Source organism: Cupressus sempervirens, chromosome 9 (genome assembly GCF_028749045.1).
Source record: "Cupressus sempervirens isolate cs-2001-9-10 chromosome 9, ASM2874904v1, whole genome shotgun sequence".
Lineage (NCBI taxonomy): Eukaryota > Viridiplantae > Streptophyta > Pinopsida > Cupressales > Cupressaceae > Cupressus > Cupressus sempervirens.
Window position 1 is genome coordinate 482,705,108 of NC_143126.1, and position 15,253 is coordinate 482,720,360.

Genomic DNA, 15,253 nt, shown 5'->3' on the forward strand with positions numbered 1-15,253 from the left:
TAGAGATTATGGAAATATTATACCAATTATATTTTCTAATGTATCGATATCATGAAAACTTTAACCATCATTCAAGATAGGCCAAATTGTGAGTAGAGGACCTCATTCTTGAGGTGAATGCACTACATTAATATGGATGAGTTTAGTGTTATTTAAAAAACACAAAGCTCATAAACATGTTAATCCAACAAATCTTTGGAAGCACAATCATTCAATGCAGATGCAATATATTTCTTTATTACTTGATCCCATTGTGAAGATGAAGATACTAAAGATTTCTTCTTTGGCTTGCAAGAATAATTATTGTAGATTCAGTTAAGATTCAAATTCATGGGAACATATCACGAAAGACTACCTAGATGTATATGTTTTAAGTTTTAGGATTTTTATTTATTTTGAAAATTAATTGAAATGAATGCGATTGCTTTAGTTGTTTAGTTTATGGTTTTACTCTTTCGATCTAACGATGAGCTTTTGCAATGGTTGGATGCATTCAGTGTTTGAATTAGCTATGGACATGCATATGCACAATAATATTTAGGGGCACTAGGGTTGTCACTAGTGAAACTCCTTACTCTACTAGGAGATATGGGATAGGAATGAACACTAGGCGGGATGGTGCCTATTGAACAAGTTGAAATGCCCCTTAGAATAGTAGGGTTGTCACTCTTGTCTCTACAACTGGTTATGTCTTTGTTGCCTTTGCTTTCTTTGGCCGCTCTACTCAAACTGTTGTAGTTAATAGTTTTTTCTTTTTCACAAATGTTTGGAGGAGATGTTGATTTTGTTTAGATGTGGAGAATTGCTTCATCTTATGTGGAGGCATTCCAGAATCCAAATATTGGTTTAATTATGAGTTGACTATAGGTTTTGTATGCACCAAATTCTATAGGGGTCTTCCCATTCTAGACCATCTAGATGCACAGTTCTAGCTTGCATAGGATTCTATTGTTAGAGAGGGAGACTTCCACGATTAACCACTATACTTTGCTTGATGTCCATGACCTATTTTTGAGCTCCCATATCCTCAGGCTACCACGTCATTCCAATAAGCTCAACGACACCAAAACAAACCTCAAAAGTGGGAGAAATATGTCACAAGACCAGAGTTTTTATTGCTAGCTAACCTAGAACAGGAAGCCATGGAAATTGTGGGTACACCTGGAAAACACTAGAAATCATAAGAAAGAAGCTTGATTTATTTTTCCCCGACCTACAACTTCGAACAACAATAATTGTAATAATTAATAAAAGCTTGTCTACCTCATTTTTTCTGTCTATTTTTTCTAAATTAAAAGAAAAATGTCCACTTTTTCATAATTAAAAAAAAAATTACCTTAAATAAAAATCTTCGCGACCAATTGAAAATTAGAATTTTTTTTTTTTTTTTTAATTTTGAACACACTTCTTAATTTAAACTAATTATGTGCCAAAGAAATTTTAAAAAATTTGAAGACATAAGAAATCATTGTCCTCCTTGCATAACATTCACTAAACTATCTCTTTTATTTTAAAACTCCACGTTTGCTTTAATAGCCTAAAGTTATCTGATGTAATCTTTTTGGCCCGTGCCCAAGGGGCAACATATATGCACCCTAGCCAGTGTTAAATAGTAGAAGCGTTTTAAGCACATATGTTGCTCGCCGTCTTTTTCTAGTTCCTGCGGTTCTGCTCCTCTGCTCTGTAAAAATTGGGGTTGTTTCCATGGCCTACTTATTATAATCAAAACTGGACTGAATGGTGAATAACGATGCTCAATTTTAAGGCTTCAATTGGTTTCTTACAAAGCCAAATGCAGAAGTCTATCAGGAAGCATCATGTAGAGACAGACAGACGCTTTGAAGAAGCTCTGCATAACCTGCCTGTGAACTCTTTTACGTATCGGCAACTATGGCTCAACAGCGTTTCCATGGAATCCCAATTAGAGAGTAAGAAAATCGACGCCCGCATCAATGAAGAATTTCAAGTTCGCGCGACACAAATGTTTACAAGATAATCTTATAAAAATGTATGCCAAGTGCGGAAGTTTAGCTAATGCGCGCGAAGTTTTCAACCAAATGATCGAACGAGATGTCTTTTCATGGAATATCATCATTGCGGCTTACAGAAGACATGGTTTTCCTCGAGAGACATTGGCACTCTTTCACCAAATGCAACGAACAGGCATCCAGTCTGATCAGTTCACCTTTGCCAGCGTGCTTCCAACCTGTGCCAAAATAAGTGCTTTCAAAGAGGGCATGGGAATCCATCAAAACATAATCGAAACTGGGTTTCCTTCAGATGTTGTCGTTACAAGTGCTCTGGTTGACATGTATGTAAAATGCGGAAGTCTAAACAAGGCACGTCAATTGTTTGACGAAATGCCTGAAAGAGACGTGGTCTCATGGACTGCAATGGTTGCAGGATATGCACAAAATGGTGAACTTGAGGAGGCTCTTAGGCTCTTCAAAGAAATGCCTCAAAGAAATGTGATCTCATGGAATGTGATAATTGCCGGATATGCCCAGAATGGATTTGTTGAGGCGGCCTTGGAAACTTATAAGCAGATGCAATTGGCAGGTGTTAATCCAGTTTCTTCAACTTTTGTTGGCATCCTACCAGCCTGTGCCAAAATGGGATCACTGGACCAGGGTATGCACATCCATCGAAGTATAATAGAGACTGGATTTTCTTCGGATGTTATAGTTGCAAACGCCCTGCTAGATATGTATATAAAATGTGGAAGCCTCTACAAAGCACGTGAACTGTTTGACAAAATTTCTAAAAAAGATGTGATCTCATGGACTGCAATGGTTGTAGGATATGTAAGCAATGGTGTTCTTGACGTGGCTTCAAATCTTTTCACAGAAATGCCCGAAAGAAATGTAATCTCATGGACTGCCATGATTGGAGGTTATGCACAAAACGGGTTCGATGAAAAAGCTTTGGAAACCTTTAAGCAAATGCATGTAGCAGGTATAAAGCCAGACTCCACAACCTTTGCTAGCATCCTTCCAGCCTGTGCCAAGATGGGAGTTGTAGAACAGGGTATGGACATTCACCGAAGCATAATTGAACATGAACTTTTGTCTGATGTTGTAGTTGTGAATGCCCTGATGGACTTGTATGCAAAATGTGGAAGCATACACAAGGCACGTGCCCTTTTCGATAGAATGCCTCGAAGAGATGTGATTGCATGGAATGCTATGATTGCAGGATATGCACAAAATGGCTTTTGCAAGGATGCTTTTAAACTTTTTGAATTAATGAAACACTCTGGAACATCCCCTGACCATGTAAGTTACACGTGTATTTTATTAGCATGCAGCCATGCAGGTTTAGTGGATGAGGGCTGTAAATACTTTAACAGCATGAGTGAATTCAATTGCAGTATGCTTACAATTGATCATTATGTGTGCGTGGTTGACCTTCTTTCCCGTGCTGGCTATCTTGAGGAAACTCTAGATTTTATCATCAAGATGCCTCTTAGACCTGTGGTGATTGTGTGGAAATGTTTGCTTGGTCCCTGTAGATCACATAAGAATATTGGTTTAGGATTATTTACAGCTACTCTTCTTTTTGAGCTGGATCCTGAAAATGTTCCAGCATATGTTCTTCTGTCAAACATCTATGCTGAAGTGGGTATGTGGAGTGAGGTCCAAATGCTAAGGAGATTGATGAAAAATAGAGGAATCAAAAAGGTACCAGGGTGTAGTTGGATTGAAGACCAGAAAATGATACATGCTTTTTGTGTAGGAGACAAATCACAGCCACAGACACGGGAGATCTACGCAGAGTTGGAGGATTTGTCTAGGGAGAAGAAATCAACGGAATATTTTCAAGTTCAAGCCATACACTGAATGATGTGAGTAGGAACAAGAACATCTATCCCTCTGCCACCAAAGTGAGAAGTTGACAATTGCATTTGGATGATGATGCAATAGCTAGATTGAAGATCAGAAAATGATACACAAATCACACCTGCAGACACAGTAGAACTATGCAGAGTTAGGAGAATTTGTTGAGGGAGAGGAAAGCAACAGAATATTTTCTAAATTCAAAACATAACGTATGATGTGGAGTAGACAGAAAAATAACCAACTCTCTGCCCAAAATAAGAACTTGGCAATGCCATTTGCATTTTGATGCTATAGTTGGATTGAAGATTAGAAAATGATAAATGCTTTTTGTTTGGGAGACAAATCACGCCCGCAGACCCTGGAATCTATGCAAAGTCGGAGAATTTGTCTGGGGAGAAGAAAGCGAGAGGACATTTTCTAAAAATGTAAGACATATATTGAATGCTGTGGGAGGGAAAGGAAAATAACTGTCCTCCATTACCGAAGTGAGAAGCTGGCAATTGCATTTGGATTGTGATGGCAGAACATTTCATAATCCAGTAATCTGTGCAAGCCTCAAGCAGATGACTTTAGATTTTATGCTGCATCATGCTGTATTTTTGTGTATTGCAGGTGTTGGGATCACGAAGGATTTAATTGAAGGGTACACAAATTCAATTTCAAAATTCAATTTACCTCCTTTACCTTCAGAATTGCCCAGCTGTGTCAATATGACTGAGCTTGGGAGTTTGAGGATTGCAAACTTCGTTTCGGTGCATCGAACAATTAGTGCACTCAACTTTTTCAATATATATGAACCTCCTTGGTAGAGATTCAAGATCTCACTATACAAGATTGGAGCTCCGATTTTTTTTTCATCTTTTGAGAAAAAATGCCTGGCCGTGGGAGAAGATGAAGCAGCCTGAGAAAGAAAATCAGATCACACAGATGAAGGAAGAAGGCAGAGGCTATGTAAAATAAGAAATAGAGCTCCAATGAAATAAAACAAAAAATTGAACAAGGAGAATACGGCCGAGAAGAAGACTAGGAGAATAATTGAACTGAGCCCACCATGTCTAAAGTTAATCGGTTTGAAGCAAAAAGAAGTGTTATGAGACATGAGAAGGAAAGAAAGATAGATTTTTTAATAGTCCACCACATCAGGCAGTTTGTATATGGGTTTACAAATAAATGAATTATGGTAATATGAAACTATCTCGTACTCTTTTGTTAGTAATATGAAACCATCTCATACTCTTTACAGAAGACGTCTGAGAAAAAGAGGACTATGTATGAAGAAAGATAGAGAACTGACTTAAAAGGAAAAGGGCGCATACTTTGGAACCCTGCATAATCTGGGATGCAGTCCAATGCCAAAGATAGGCAGTGTCAAAAAATTTCTCTTGCGGTGCTATGGACTAAATCATAATTATATGGCTGTATTTCCAACCATCATAAGACCTGTGATCTTGTATCTTTGATATAATGAAATGGAATTTTTAATATGCTGCTCAAGAGTCATTATCAATTCTTTTTGTGATATGTTTGGTGTAGAGAATATCGTGCTAACTTCACTTGCAATAATTTGTAAATTGTTTATATTTCTCTGTTTATTTACTTGTATCAATTATAAGCAGTTTGCCTGTATTATGTTAATTTCACTTGAAACAATTAGAAATAATCATTCTCAAAATGGCAAATGCACTTGTTAACAGTTGTAATGTTAGTTGTTTGCCTCGAGAGTCAATGTTATTGTATTTTACTAGTGGTTGTATTTAAGTGGTCATTTATTGGCTTTGTTGTGAGTTTAAATTTCGGTTGGTGAGTTTGTGCTATTTCTTGTGATTCACATTGTGCATAAACCTATCGTAGTGTTTATTGCTACAAGTGACTTTTCAGTAGTCTTGTTTCCACTTTGTTGCACTTTGGTTGGAGACGCTGTTCCAAGGTTGTCTGGAGTGATCTCTTATCTAACTGTTTTTGATATTACAGTAGTCTACACAAGGGGGCTGGCCTTTAAGAACAAAACAATGGAAAATCTATTAGTAGTAGATAACCAACTACAGCGATCTCCTATCCAATTGTTACACATATGAAGACTATGTGATTCGCTGATATCAAAGCAAATCACAACAGTGAAGAGGAGATGTTATTCTCAATTTAGGGTTGGCAAGAGCCCAACAAGATAGTGTATGGAGATGAGCATCTCTGCATAAGATTGTGATCAAAATGGAGCTGTTTCCATAGCACTGGAGAGCAAACACAACAAAACACCTTAAGAAGAATAGAGATTGCAATAGAAAATTTTGTAGGGGAATTTGACAGATTACTAGAAGCCATAAAGAAGATGCAAACAAGGATGGAAGCCCTTAAGAAAGGTCAAAGAAGAAACCACACACAGGAACAAGTTGTAAAGATATGAAACCCAGCAGTCAAGTTTTCCCTCCAAATCTCTTGGCTGTTCATATTCTAACAATGTTCCTTTATAAAAGGACATTGCTGCTGCATTGTAATGTATGAGAATTGTAACTCTGAATTAAAGATTAATAAAATTATTGCTCTGTTTGAAGAGCGGATTGTCAACTTTGTATTGTTAATTTAAAAATTTTGTTGTTTAATATTTTAATAATTGGTATCAGAGCAGTTTGTGCTCAATCGTGTTCAGCAAGAGAGATTCAAGTTTGAGTGGGAGCAATTGCGCTTGAAGAAATAAAAGTTGAAAGGTTCAATGGGCAAAATTATGTATCGTGGAAAATGCAGATGGGGGATTCTTTATACCGAAATGATCTATGGTGACCATTACAAGGTAAGGCTAAGAAACCTGTAGCCATGTCTGATGAAGATTGGGATATTTTAGATAGAAAAGCACTAGGAGCAATTCAGTTGTGCTTGTCTCCATCTGTGGCATTTAATATATCTAAGCGAAAACAGCTGCTGAATTGATGACTATATTGGATAAATTGTATGAAAAACCTTCAGCATTGAATAAAGTTATTCTCATTAAGCAGCTGGTTAATATGAAAATGTCTGAAAGTAAATCTGTGGCAGAACATTTAAATAACCTTAATACTGTAACCAGTCAATTAGCTTCTGTAAAAATTACCTTTGATGAAGAAGTTCAGGCTTTGTTAACCTTATCCTCTTTGCCATAAAGTTGGAATGATGTAGTTATGGCAGTAAGTAATTCTGTTTCTGGTTCGAATACCTTGAAATTTGATCACGTTGTTGGTGTAATTCTAAGTGAAGAAGTGCACAGGAAAAGCGAGGATGAGACACCAACAAAAGCGAGGGTGAGACACCGACAGGTAATGCTTCTATTGCAGATGACAAGGCAGATCAAGAGAAAGAGGAAGGAATCCAAGTGATCGTGACAGATCAAGAGAAAGAGGAAGGAATCCAAGTGATCGTGACAGATCACAAGCAAGGTCAAAATCCAGAAGTAGAGAGACTGGACGTTGTTTTTGTGGAAAAGCAGGCCACGTCAAGAAGAACTGTTGGACATATAAGAAGGTATTGGAAAAAAAAAAAGGAAGAGAAAGCCAATGTAGCATGTCAAGACGATACATGTATTCTTATTCTAACCACTGAAAAATCTGCAGATCATGTCTGGGTGCTTGATTTAGGAGCATCATTTCATGTGACTCCGCATAACGAGTATTTTGAAAGCTTGCAAATTGGTGACTTCGGTAAGGTTCTTTTGGGTAATAATGAATCCTGTGATGTTTTTGGTATAGGAAATGTGTTCTTAAAATTATAGAATGGTATTAGCTGGCTGTTAACAGATGTTATATATGTTCCCCAACTAAAGCACAATTTGATTTCGGCTGGAAAACTTGATTTTCAAGGGTGTGAAATCAAGTTTGAATTAGATAGATGGAAGGTTAAGAAGGGGGCTTTGGTGATTGCACGGGGCAGAAAAATGGGTAGCCTGTATGTGGTAGGGAGTCACAATAAAGTGTGAGTTATTCATCCCACTCACACTTGTTCTTTGTCACTATCACAACCTCATGTAGAGGAACTTGATGAAAATATGATAAAAGAAGAGAATGAGAAATTAAAAATTATAGTAGCTGAACTATTGAAGAAAAATGAGAAACAAAATGAGATAATTAATGATTTGAGTTTATGAATTCTACAACTTTGAAAAGTGCAAAGTTTGATCCCTTCAGATGGCGTGAAGGAGAGGGAAGTCTATAGAAAGGTGAAGTCTTTATAGTTCGTTGCTATACAAAAGGAGTACAAATAGAGGAATCTGAAGATGGAGCTGTTGGGTATGCAGGAGTGAAAGGATTTAACTATGAAAGTAATTACAGCAGATGAACAACCAGATTAGACAAGAGAAAACACAATAAGCACAACACGAGATTTATCGTGGTTCACTATAACTTGTGGCTACGGTCACACTGAGCAGAGTATTGAATTGATTATGTAAAAGTTAATTACAAATGATGCAGGAGCAGCATATATAAAGGCTCCAATTACATAACACATTGAAGAGCCTTGTAAAACCAAGAGACACATAATTGGAGGGAAAGGACAAACATGACTGTTGGCCTTCACACTATAACAATCTCCCACCTGAAGGACAACCAATGCTGCAATAGATCACTCAATACCCTTCTTATAAGTTGTTTTACCTTTTCTTCACAAACCCAAGAGAAGTCCTAGCACATTCGAACTTCTCTTTGGCTACAACCTTTGTGAATATATCTGCCAGATTGATCTTTGTATCAATCTTTACAACTTTCAACTTGCCTTCTTCAACTGCATGACGAGCAAAGTGAGCATGCACATCAGCATGCTTAGAATGACGCTGCAATGAATAATTATGGGCCATAAAAATGTCACTGCAACTATCACAAAATAAAGTATAACCGCTTTGCTGTAATTTCAAGTCACCAAGCAATCGCTGAAGCCAAATCATTTTCCTTGCACCTTCGGAAAGAGCCATATACTTGGCCTCAGCTGAAGAAAGAGCAATATTATGCTGCAATCTTAAAGCCCAACTAATAGCAGCTCCAACAAACGTGAAGGTATAACCAATCGTAAACCTTCATTTGTCTAGATCTTCGGCAAGATTGGAATTAGTGAAGCCTTAAAGCTGAACCTTACTACCTCCAAAACATAACACATAACATGAAGTGCCTTTTAGATATCTTAGTATTCATTTAACTACTTGCCAACAAGCCCTTCCGGGATTGCTCATGAACCTGCTCACAACTCCCATTGTACGAGCAATATTGAGGCGAGTAGAAACCGTGACATATATAAGGCTGCCAACTACAGATTTATAAGGAATTTTAGCCATGAATTCCTTTTCTTCTTTTTTGGGCATGTCAAAGCTTAAATGGAAATGACCAACAAGTGGATAGGGAGCAACTTTTGTATCAGCCATGCCAAACCTTTCAACAACTTTATCAACATATTGTTTTTGAGACAGCGTGATTTCCCTCTTTTTTCCATCTCATGTGATTGTCATGCCAAGAATCTTCTTAGCTGCCCCTAAGACTTTCATTGCAAACTTTCTTGCCAATTTCGCCTTTAATTCATTAACAATTCTTTTACTTGTGTCAACTAGTAACATGTTGTCAACATAAAGAAGAAGAATGACGAACGCACCATTAGGAAGTTTCTTGAAGTAGACACACGGATATGATTCGCACCTTGTGAATTTTTGTTCAACCATGAAGCGATCTAATTTTAATTACCATTGTCTTGGGACTTGCTTGAGCCCATACAAGCTTTAATTTAGTTTGCAATAAAGATGCTCTTGTCCCTTCTTGACATCACCATGTAGGAATGCGGTTTTGACATCAAGCTGCTCCAACTCAAGATCCCATGTAGCTGTTAATCCAAAAATTGTTTGGATAGTTGTCATCTTAACAACCAGTGAGAAGATCTCATTGAAGTCTATCCCCTTTTCTTGATCAAATCCCTTTACCACTAACCTGGCCTTGAAGCATTTTCTGCCTTCCTCTTCTTTCAACCGGTATACCCACTTGTTTTTTAGTGTTCTTCTGTTTGGTGGAAGAGTTACCAAATCCCAAGTTTGATTTTCTATTCAAGAATCCAGCTGTCCATGCATCGTGGCTTGCCATTGATCGCTGTTTGAATTCTTGAGAGCATCTTTAAAGGTTGTTGGGTTTGAGAATTCTGAAACCAATAATGAAAGCTCTGCCTCTTCAGCAAAAAGAAGCTCATAATAAGAGTATTTAGTAGGCATTCATCTTTCTCTAGTGGATCTTCTTGATTGAGGCTCTACATTCGTTGTTTGAGCTTGAATTAATTCAAATGGAGAACCAGAGATTGGAGTTGTTCCATTTGAATTTTTAACTCCCTCTTTATCAATGTGACTGGACTTCATAGTTCCCTGCCTCTCTATTCCAAGACACCCATGATATGGGAGTGATATACCCAAATTGTTCTGTGAATTTGTCCTTGTATATTTGACTGATTTCATTAATGATGTTTGACCATTCAAACCAGTAGGGTGAACCTGTGGTAAAGGATTCTGATATGAGAATTCACAAATTGCAGGGGGAGTGTTCTCTATTCCTTTTTGTCATGACTATGCAGCAGCATTCTTATCCAAGCATTTTCCATGCTGACTGTCTTCCCATCCACATGCATTTCGACCACTTTGAACAAAATTAGGAGCTTTATTATCGAGCTCAAGTAAGGGAAGTTATTTGTTTATTATGTTATATTGTGTTGGCCCCAAAAACTCTTCTATGACGAGGGGAGGGTTGTATGTTGTCGATGATTATTAACAAAGTCTCCTGTTATCCCAGTAATATGGTCTGAATTTTCATCACTAAGCACACGCTGATGGCCTTGTTCGGTGGTTTCAAGATCTGGTTGAACACTGCCATCGTGCCTTGACTTTGGGCAAGCATGGGAAATAGTGTTTTGAACTTGAGCATCATTGTTGAGATGCTCTCCGAGAGTTGCTTGAGACGGATTACGCACTCCATCAAAATTGGTATGTGCCCATCTTTTTATACACCCAATCGAGGGGTCCTCTGTAACCAATGAGCCATGTTTGTTGTAAGGCCATGTAAAAGGAGAGGCCTAAGCTGCGCAATATTGACCATTTACCTAGTCTATGCAGAAGCCATCATGGATGTCATAGGACTTGTATGTGATACCGTGTGCTCTGTTATTGGCAAATGCTAAGTCTTCTTCATCAAACAATGATTCTGTATGGGGTTCACGTTTATGTTGTTTTCATTTGGGGCTGCAGAGGTAGAAGAGGAAGATGACATAGAGGGGATTGGGGCTAGAATAGAGGTGGGACTATATGAAATTGTATTAGGAACTTCTTGTAGGTTCATTCCAATATTCCTTTGTGCAGAAATTGGTCTTTTTCTGATATTTCTTGTGTATACAAAGCTGGAAATGTTTTCTCATTGTAAACAATCTCTCTACTTCAAATAACCTTCTTTACCACTGGATCCCAAATTCTTAACCCAAATTGGTCCTCTCCATAACCAATGAAAATTCCCTTTTGTAATTTAAAATCCAGCTTAGTTCTCTTTTCTTTGAGAACATGAACATGGGCTTCACATCCAAATACTTGAATGTGTGAGTATGAAATCCTTTTACCTATCCATCCCTCTTCTGGAATTCTGAAATTCAACCTTGACGAAGGACTTTGAAAAATGAGATATTCAGTTGTAACTTGTATTACAAGCTTCAGCCCAGAATTCTTTGCCTAGGCCGGCATTTGAAAGCATACACTGTGCTTTCTCAAGAATGGTTCTATTGAGCCTTTCCGCTGCCCCATTTTCTTGAGGGGTGTAAGGAACAACTTTAACCCTTTGAATACCATTATCAGCACAATAATTATCAAACTCCAGCGAACAAAATTCACCTCCATTATCCGTTTTCAGACATTTAATTTTGTCCTCTTTGGTTTTCAACAAGTCTTTAAAACTTTGAATTTAGAAAGCACTTTAGATTTGCTAGCTATCATATACTTTCCTAGTACAACCATCAAGGAAAGGAACAAAATATTTTGCACCTCCTAAAGAACTTACCTCGGTAGGACCAAAGACATCCAAGTGCAGAAGTTCCAATGGTCTAGTCTTCATATCATGCCCATCTTTCAAGAAGTTGACCCACTTTTGCTTGCCATAGAGACAATGTTCACAAAACTCAAGTTTTCTACTTGGAGAGCCTTTAGTGACTTTCCAAGAATCCAGATGAAAGAATGGATGATATCCTTGTACAAAAAGCTAACAAACAGAGATCAGATTTTGCCTCAACTTGGGAACATGGCGAACATCATTTAGCAACCATTGGCCTCCTCCTTCCAACTGAAACATAATATCACCTTTACCAACTATCTCACAAGACTTATTGTCTCCGAGAAATACTTCTCCAAATTGTCCTTCATGATAGTTTGTAAAACAATCCATCCAAGAGGTGACATGAAAAGAGGCTCTGGAATCTATCACCCAAGAATCTGATTTGGTGTCACTTGTTGAAAGAATTAAAATACTTTCATCCTTTTCATAGGCTGTATTTGCTTTAATACTCCGCACTTTATCTTGTGCCTTCTTGTAAACCAGGCAATTTCGCTTTGAGTGGCCAGGCTTACCACAAAATCAGCACTCTCCATTTCTACCTCTTGACCTTGATCTATTGGGTGATTTAGATTTCCTTTGATTGTAATTGTTTCCTCTATGATGGTTTCTTCCCCTTGTCTCGGTGCTGATCATGGTAAGAGAATCATTGGAAGAAGTCTCTTCATTTCTTCTCATATCTTCACTGAAAAGAGTGGCAGCTACATCATCAAAAACAAGTTTTCTTTTGGCTGAAAATGATGTGCTAATGGCTGTAACAACTCCATCCCAGCTGCTAGGAAGCGAACATAATAAGAAAACAGCTTTGTTCTCATTGTCTTGTGTCATACCCACCGAGTTTGCTTGGCTAATTAGAGTATTAAATTCGTTGAGGTGAGTGGAAATAATTCCACCTTCCTTCATCTTGAGTTTATACAACTTCTTCATGATGAAGCCGGTGCCACACACATCCCTGTGAGATTATCCCATACCTCCTTTGTAGTCTTCTCATGAATGACATTAAAAGGAACATTATTTTCTAGCGCAAGAAAAATTGACCTTTTCACCTTCTTGTCTAAAGTCTCCTGATTTTCATCTGTCATAGATGTTGGTTTCTTCGCCTTTCCTTCCAGCGCAAGAGAAAGATCTTGTTTAATTAACGACTCCATCAAAGGCTGAAATTCTACCTTGTGAATTTCTCTACTCTCGCATCCTCCATCTTTCCAGAAATTCAACACTGATTTCCAGACTTGCACAGCATGTGCTCTAATACCAATTGAAAGGATTTAATTACGAAGGTAATTACAGCAGATGAACAACCAGATTAGACAAGAAAAACACAACACGAGTTTTATCATGGTTCACCACAACTTGTGGCTACTTCTACAGTGAGTAGAGTATTGAATTGATTATATAAAAGTTAATTACATATGATGCAGGAGCAGCATATATAAAGGCTCCAATTACATAACATATTGAAGTCTTGTAAAACCAAGAGACACATAATTGGAGGGAAAGGACAAACATGATTATTGATCTTCACACTATAACAAGGAGGAGGTTAAGCAGATACAAGTTGCGCTGGCAATTGGACAATGTATGGAAAAAATTAAACAAGACAGCAACATTGTGGGTTCTACTACAGACCCCAAGTGCTATGTACAAGGGGTTCTTAAGGTTTTTTCCCTTGTTGAGGTCCTATTGCCAGAATCAGTGTCTTCTATTTCACTTCCTTTGTGGTCCAAAAGGTCTAACCTGTGGGAGAAATTCGTCCCCAGTGCCATTATTCACAGGAATTCATAGAGGCAAAAGGATGGCATTTACATGGAAAAAGACTTGGATCATCAGCTGGCTATGAGGATGATTGTGCAGTTGACCTTAGACCGGGAGGTTGGTTGTATAGCACACCACAGTCAACATACAGGAAATAACCCAGAGTGGCTCTCTGCTATGGTGCAAAGCTTGATCTTGGAGGGCTTCAATCCATGGGATGAGGATGTGAATGCTGAGACCCATATACCAACAGGGCACTACACATTGATTGTGGTGCAGCAAGTGAAAACATGGGTGAAGGATTGTTGAATAAAAACCTAATGGTTATGGCACTCCAGACGTATATCAGATTTTTGTTTGGGGTAAACAAGCCGCAGACCAAGTATTTTAGGATTTGCAAAACTACGCATGGTATGGAATGTGTTGATAAGTTTTTTGAAAGGAAGGCTGCAAAAAGTCATTATGATGTTAATTTGGGAGCAATAAGAGAGTCTTTGTCGTATGAGTATGAGAGCAGTAATGCAGATGTGACAGTTACATGTCTATTAAAAGATAAAATGGAAGAGAATATGTTAGGTGATGCAGATGGCAAGAATAGTTTCAGAGATTTTGGTTTAGTTATTTTTGACATTAAGATAATCATAAGTTTTATTCATTCTGATTTAGTTTGGAGAAGATTAATCAGAAGTGTTTGTGAACAGAATTTTGCAAAATTAAAAGCATATGCTCTAAAGATGAGTTGATGTGAGTTCGTTGGTTTGGTGGATGGGTTTCAAGTAGGAGATTGTAAAGATAAGAAACCCAACAGTCAAGTTTTGCCTCCAAATCTCTCGGTTGTTCATATTCTAATAATGTTCCTTTATAAAAGGACATTGCTACATCATTGTAATGTGTGAGAGTTGTATCTCTGAATTAAGGATTAATAAAATTATTGTTCTGTTTGAAGAGTGGATTGTCAACTTTGTATTGTTATGTCGAATCTTTGTTGTTCAATATTTTAATAGTTGTCCCAATCAGAGAGAAAACAAAGAGTAAAAGATAAGAATTGCAAAGTAATAGTTATTTATTTTTTTAAAAGAAGATTAAAGAACGTAGAGATTATATATAGCAGGCTATGTGATAATGAAGCAATGGGTTGGAAATGAAGTCTAACAGAGAAGACAAGAAAATGGGAAAGAAAAAGTGAAGAGTTTGAAACTTATGATTTCCAAGTTGATATCTTGATTCTTAATATGCATATACGATGATGAAGAAAGTTCAATTTTATTAAGGCCTGAGTAATTAGAAGAGCAGATTTCTCCAAAAGGCCATGAGAAGACAAATATGTCAAGTCGTTGGTCTTTGATTGTTATCCCTTGACTTTTACATTTTCTGTGTCGAACAAGTGTTAATCCAAACAACAGTTGAGTCGGGTGTGCTGACCTTTTACACCTTCTCTTTGCTTATTGTAAAAGACGTGATATCTTCTTGTGATCTTTCAAACATAAAATGGAAACATTTCAGATGCCTTTGACCAGAAAGGCAATAAGGCAGGGAACTTTCAACCACAAAGTTTTCTAAGGTAGGAAGTAGCTGAAATCTAATAACATGATTGGA

General features: G+C 37.5%; 1 pseudogene across 1 annotated transcript; it reads left to right on the forward strand.

Moving 5' to 3' along the window:
- The first annotated feature begins 1,608 nt into the window (after positions 1-1,608).
- LOC149539436 (pentatricopeptide repeat-containing protein At2g13600 pseudogene) lies at positions 1,609-5,327 on the forward strand (annotated as a pseudogene). The gene has a single exon (XR_016356233.1). The product of XR_016356233.1 is annotated as a pentatricopeptide repeat-containing protein At2g13600 pseudogene (transcript).
- Positions 5,328-15,253: the final 9,926 nt, after the last annotated feature.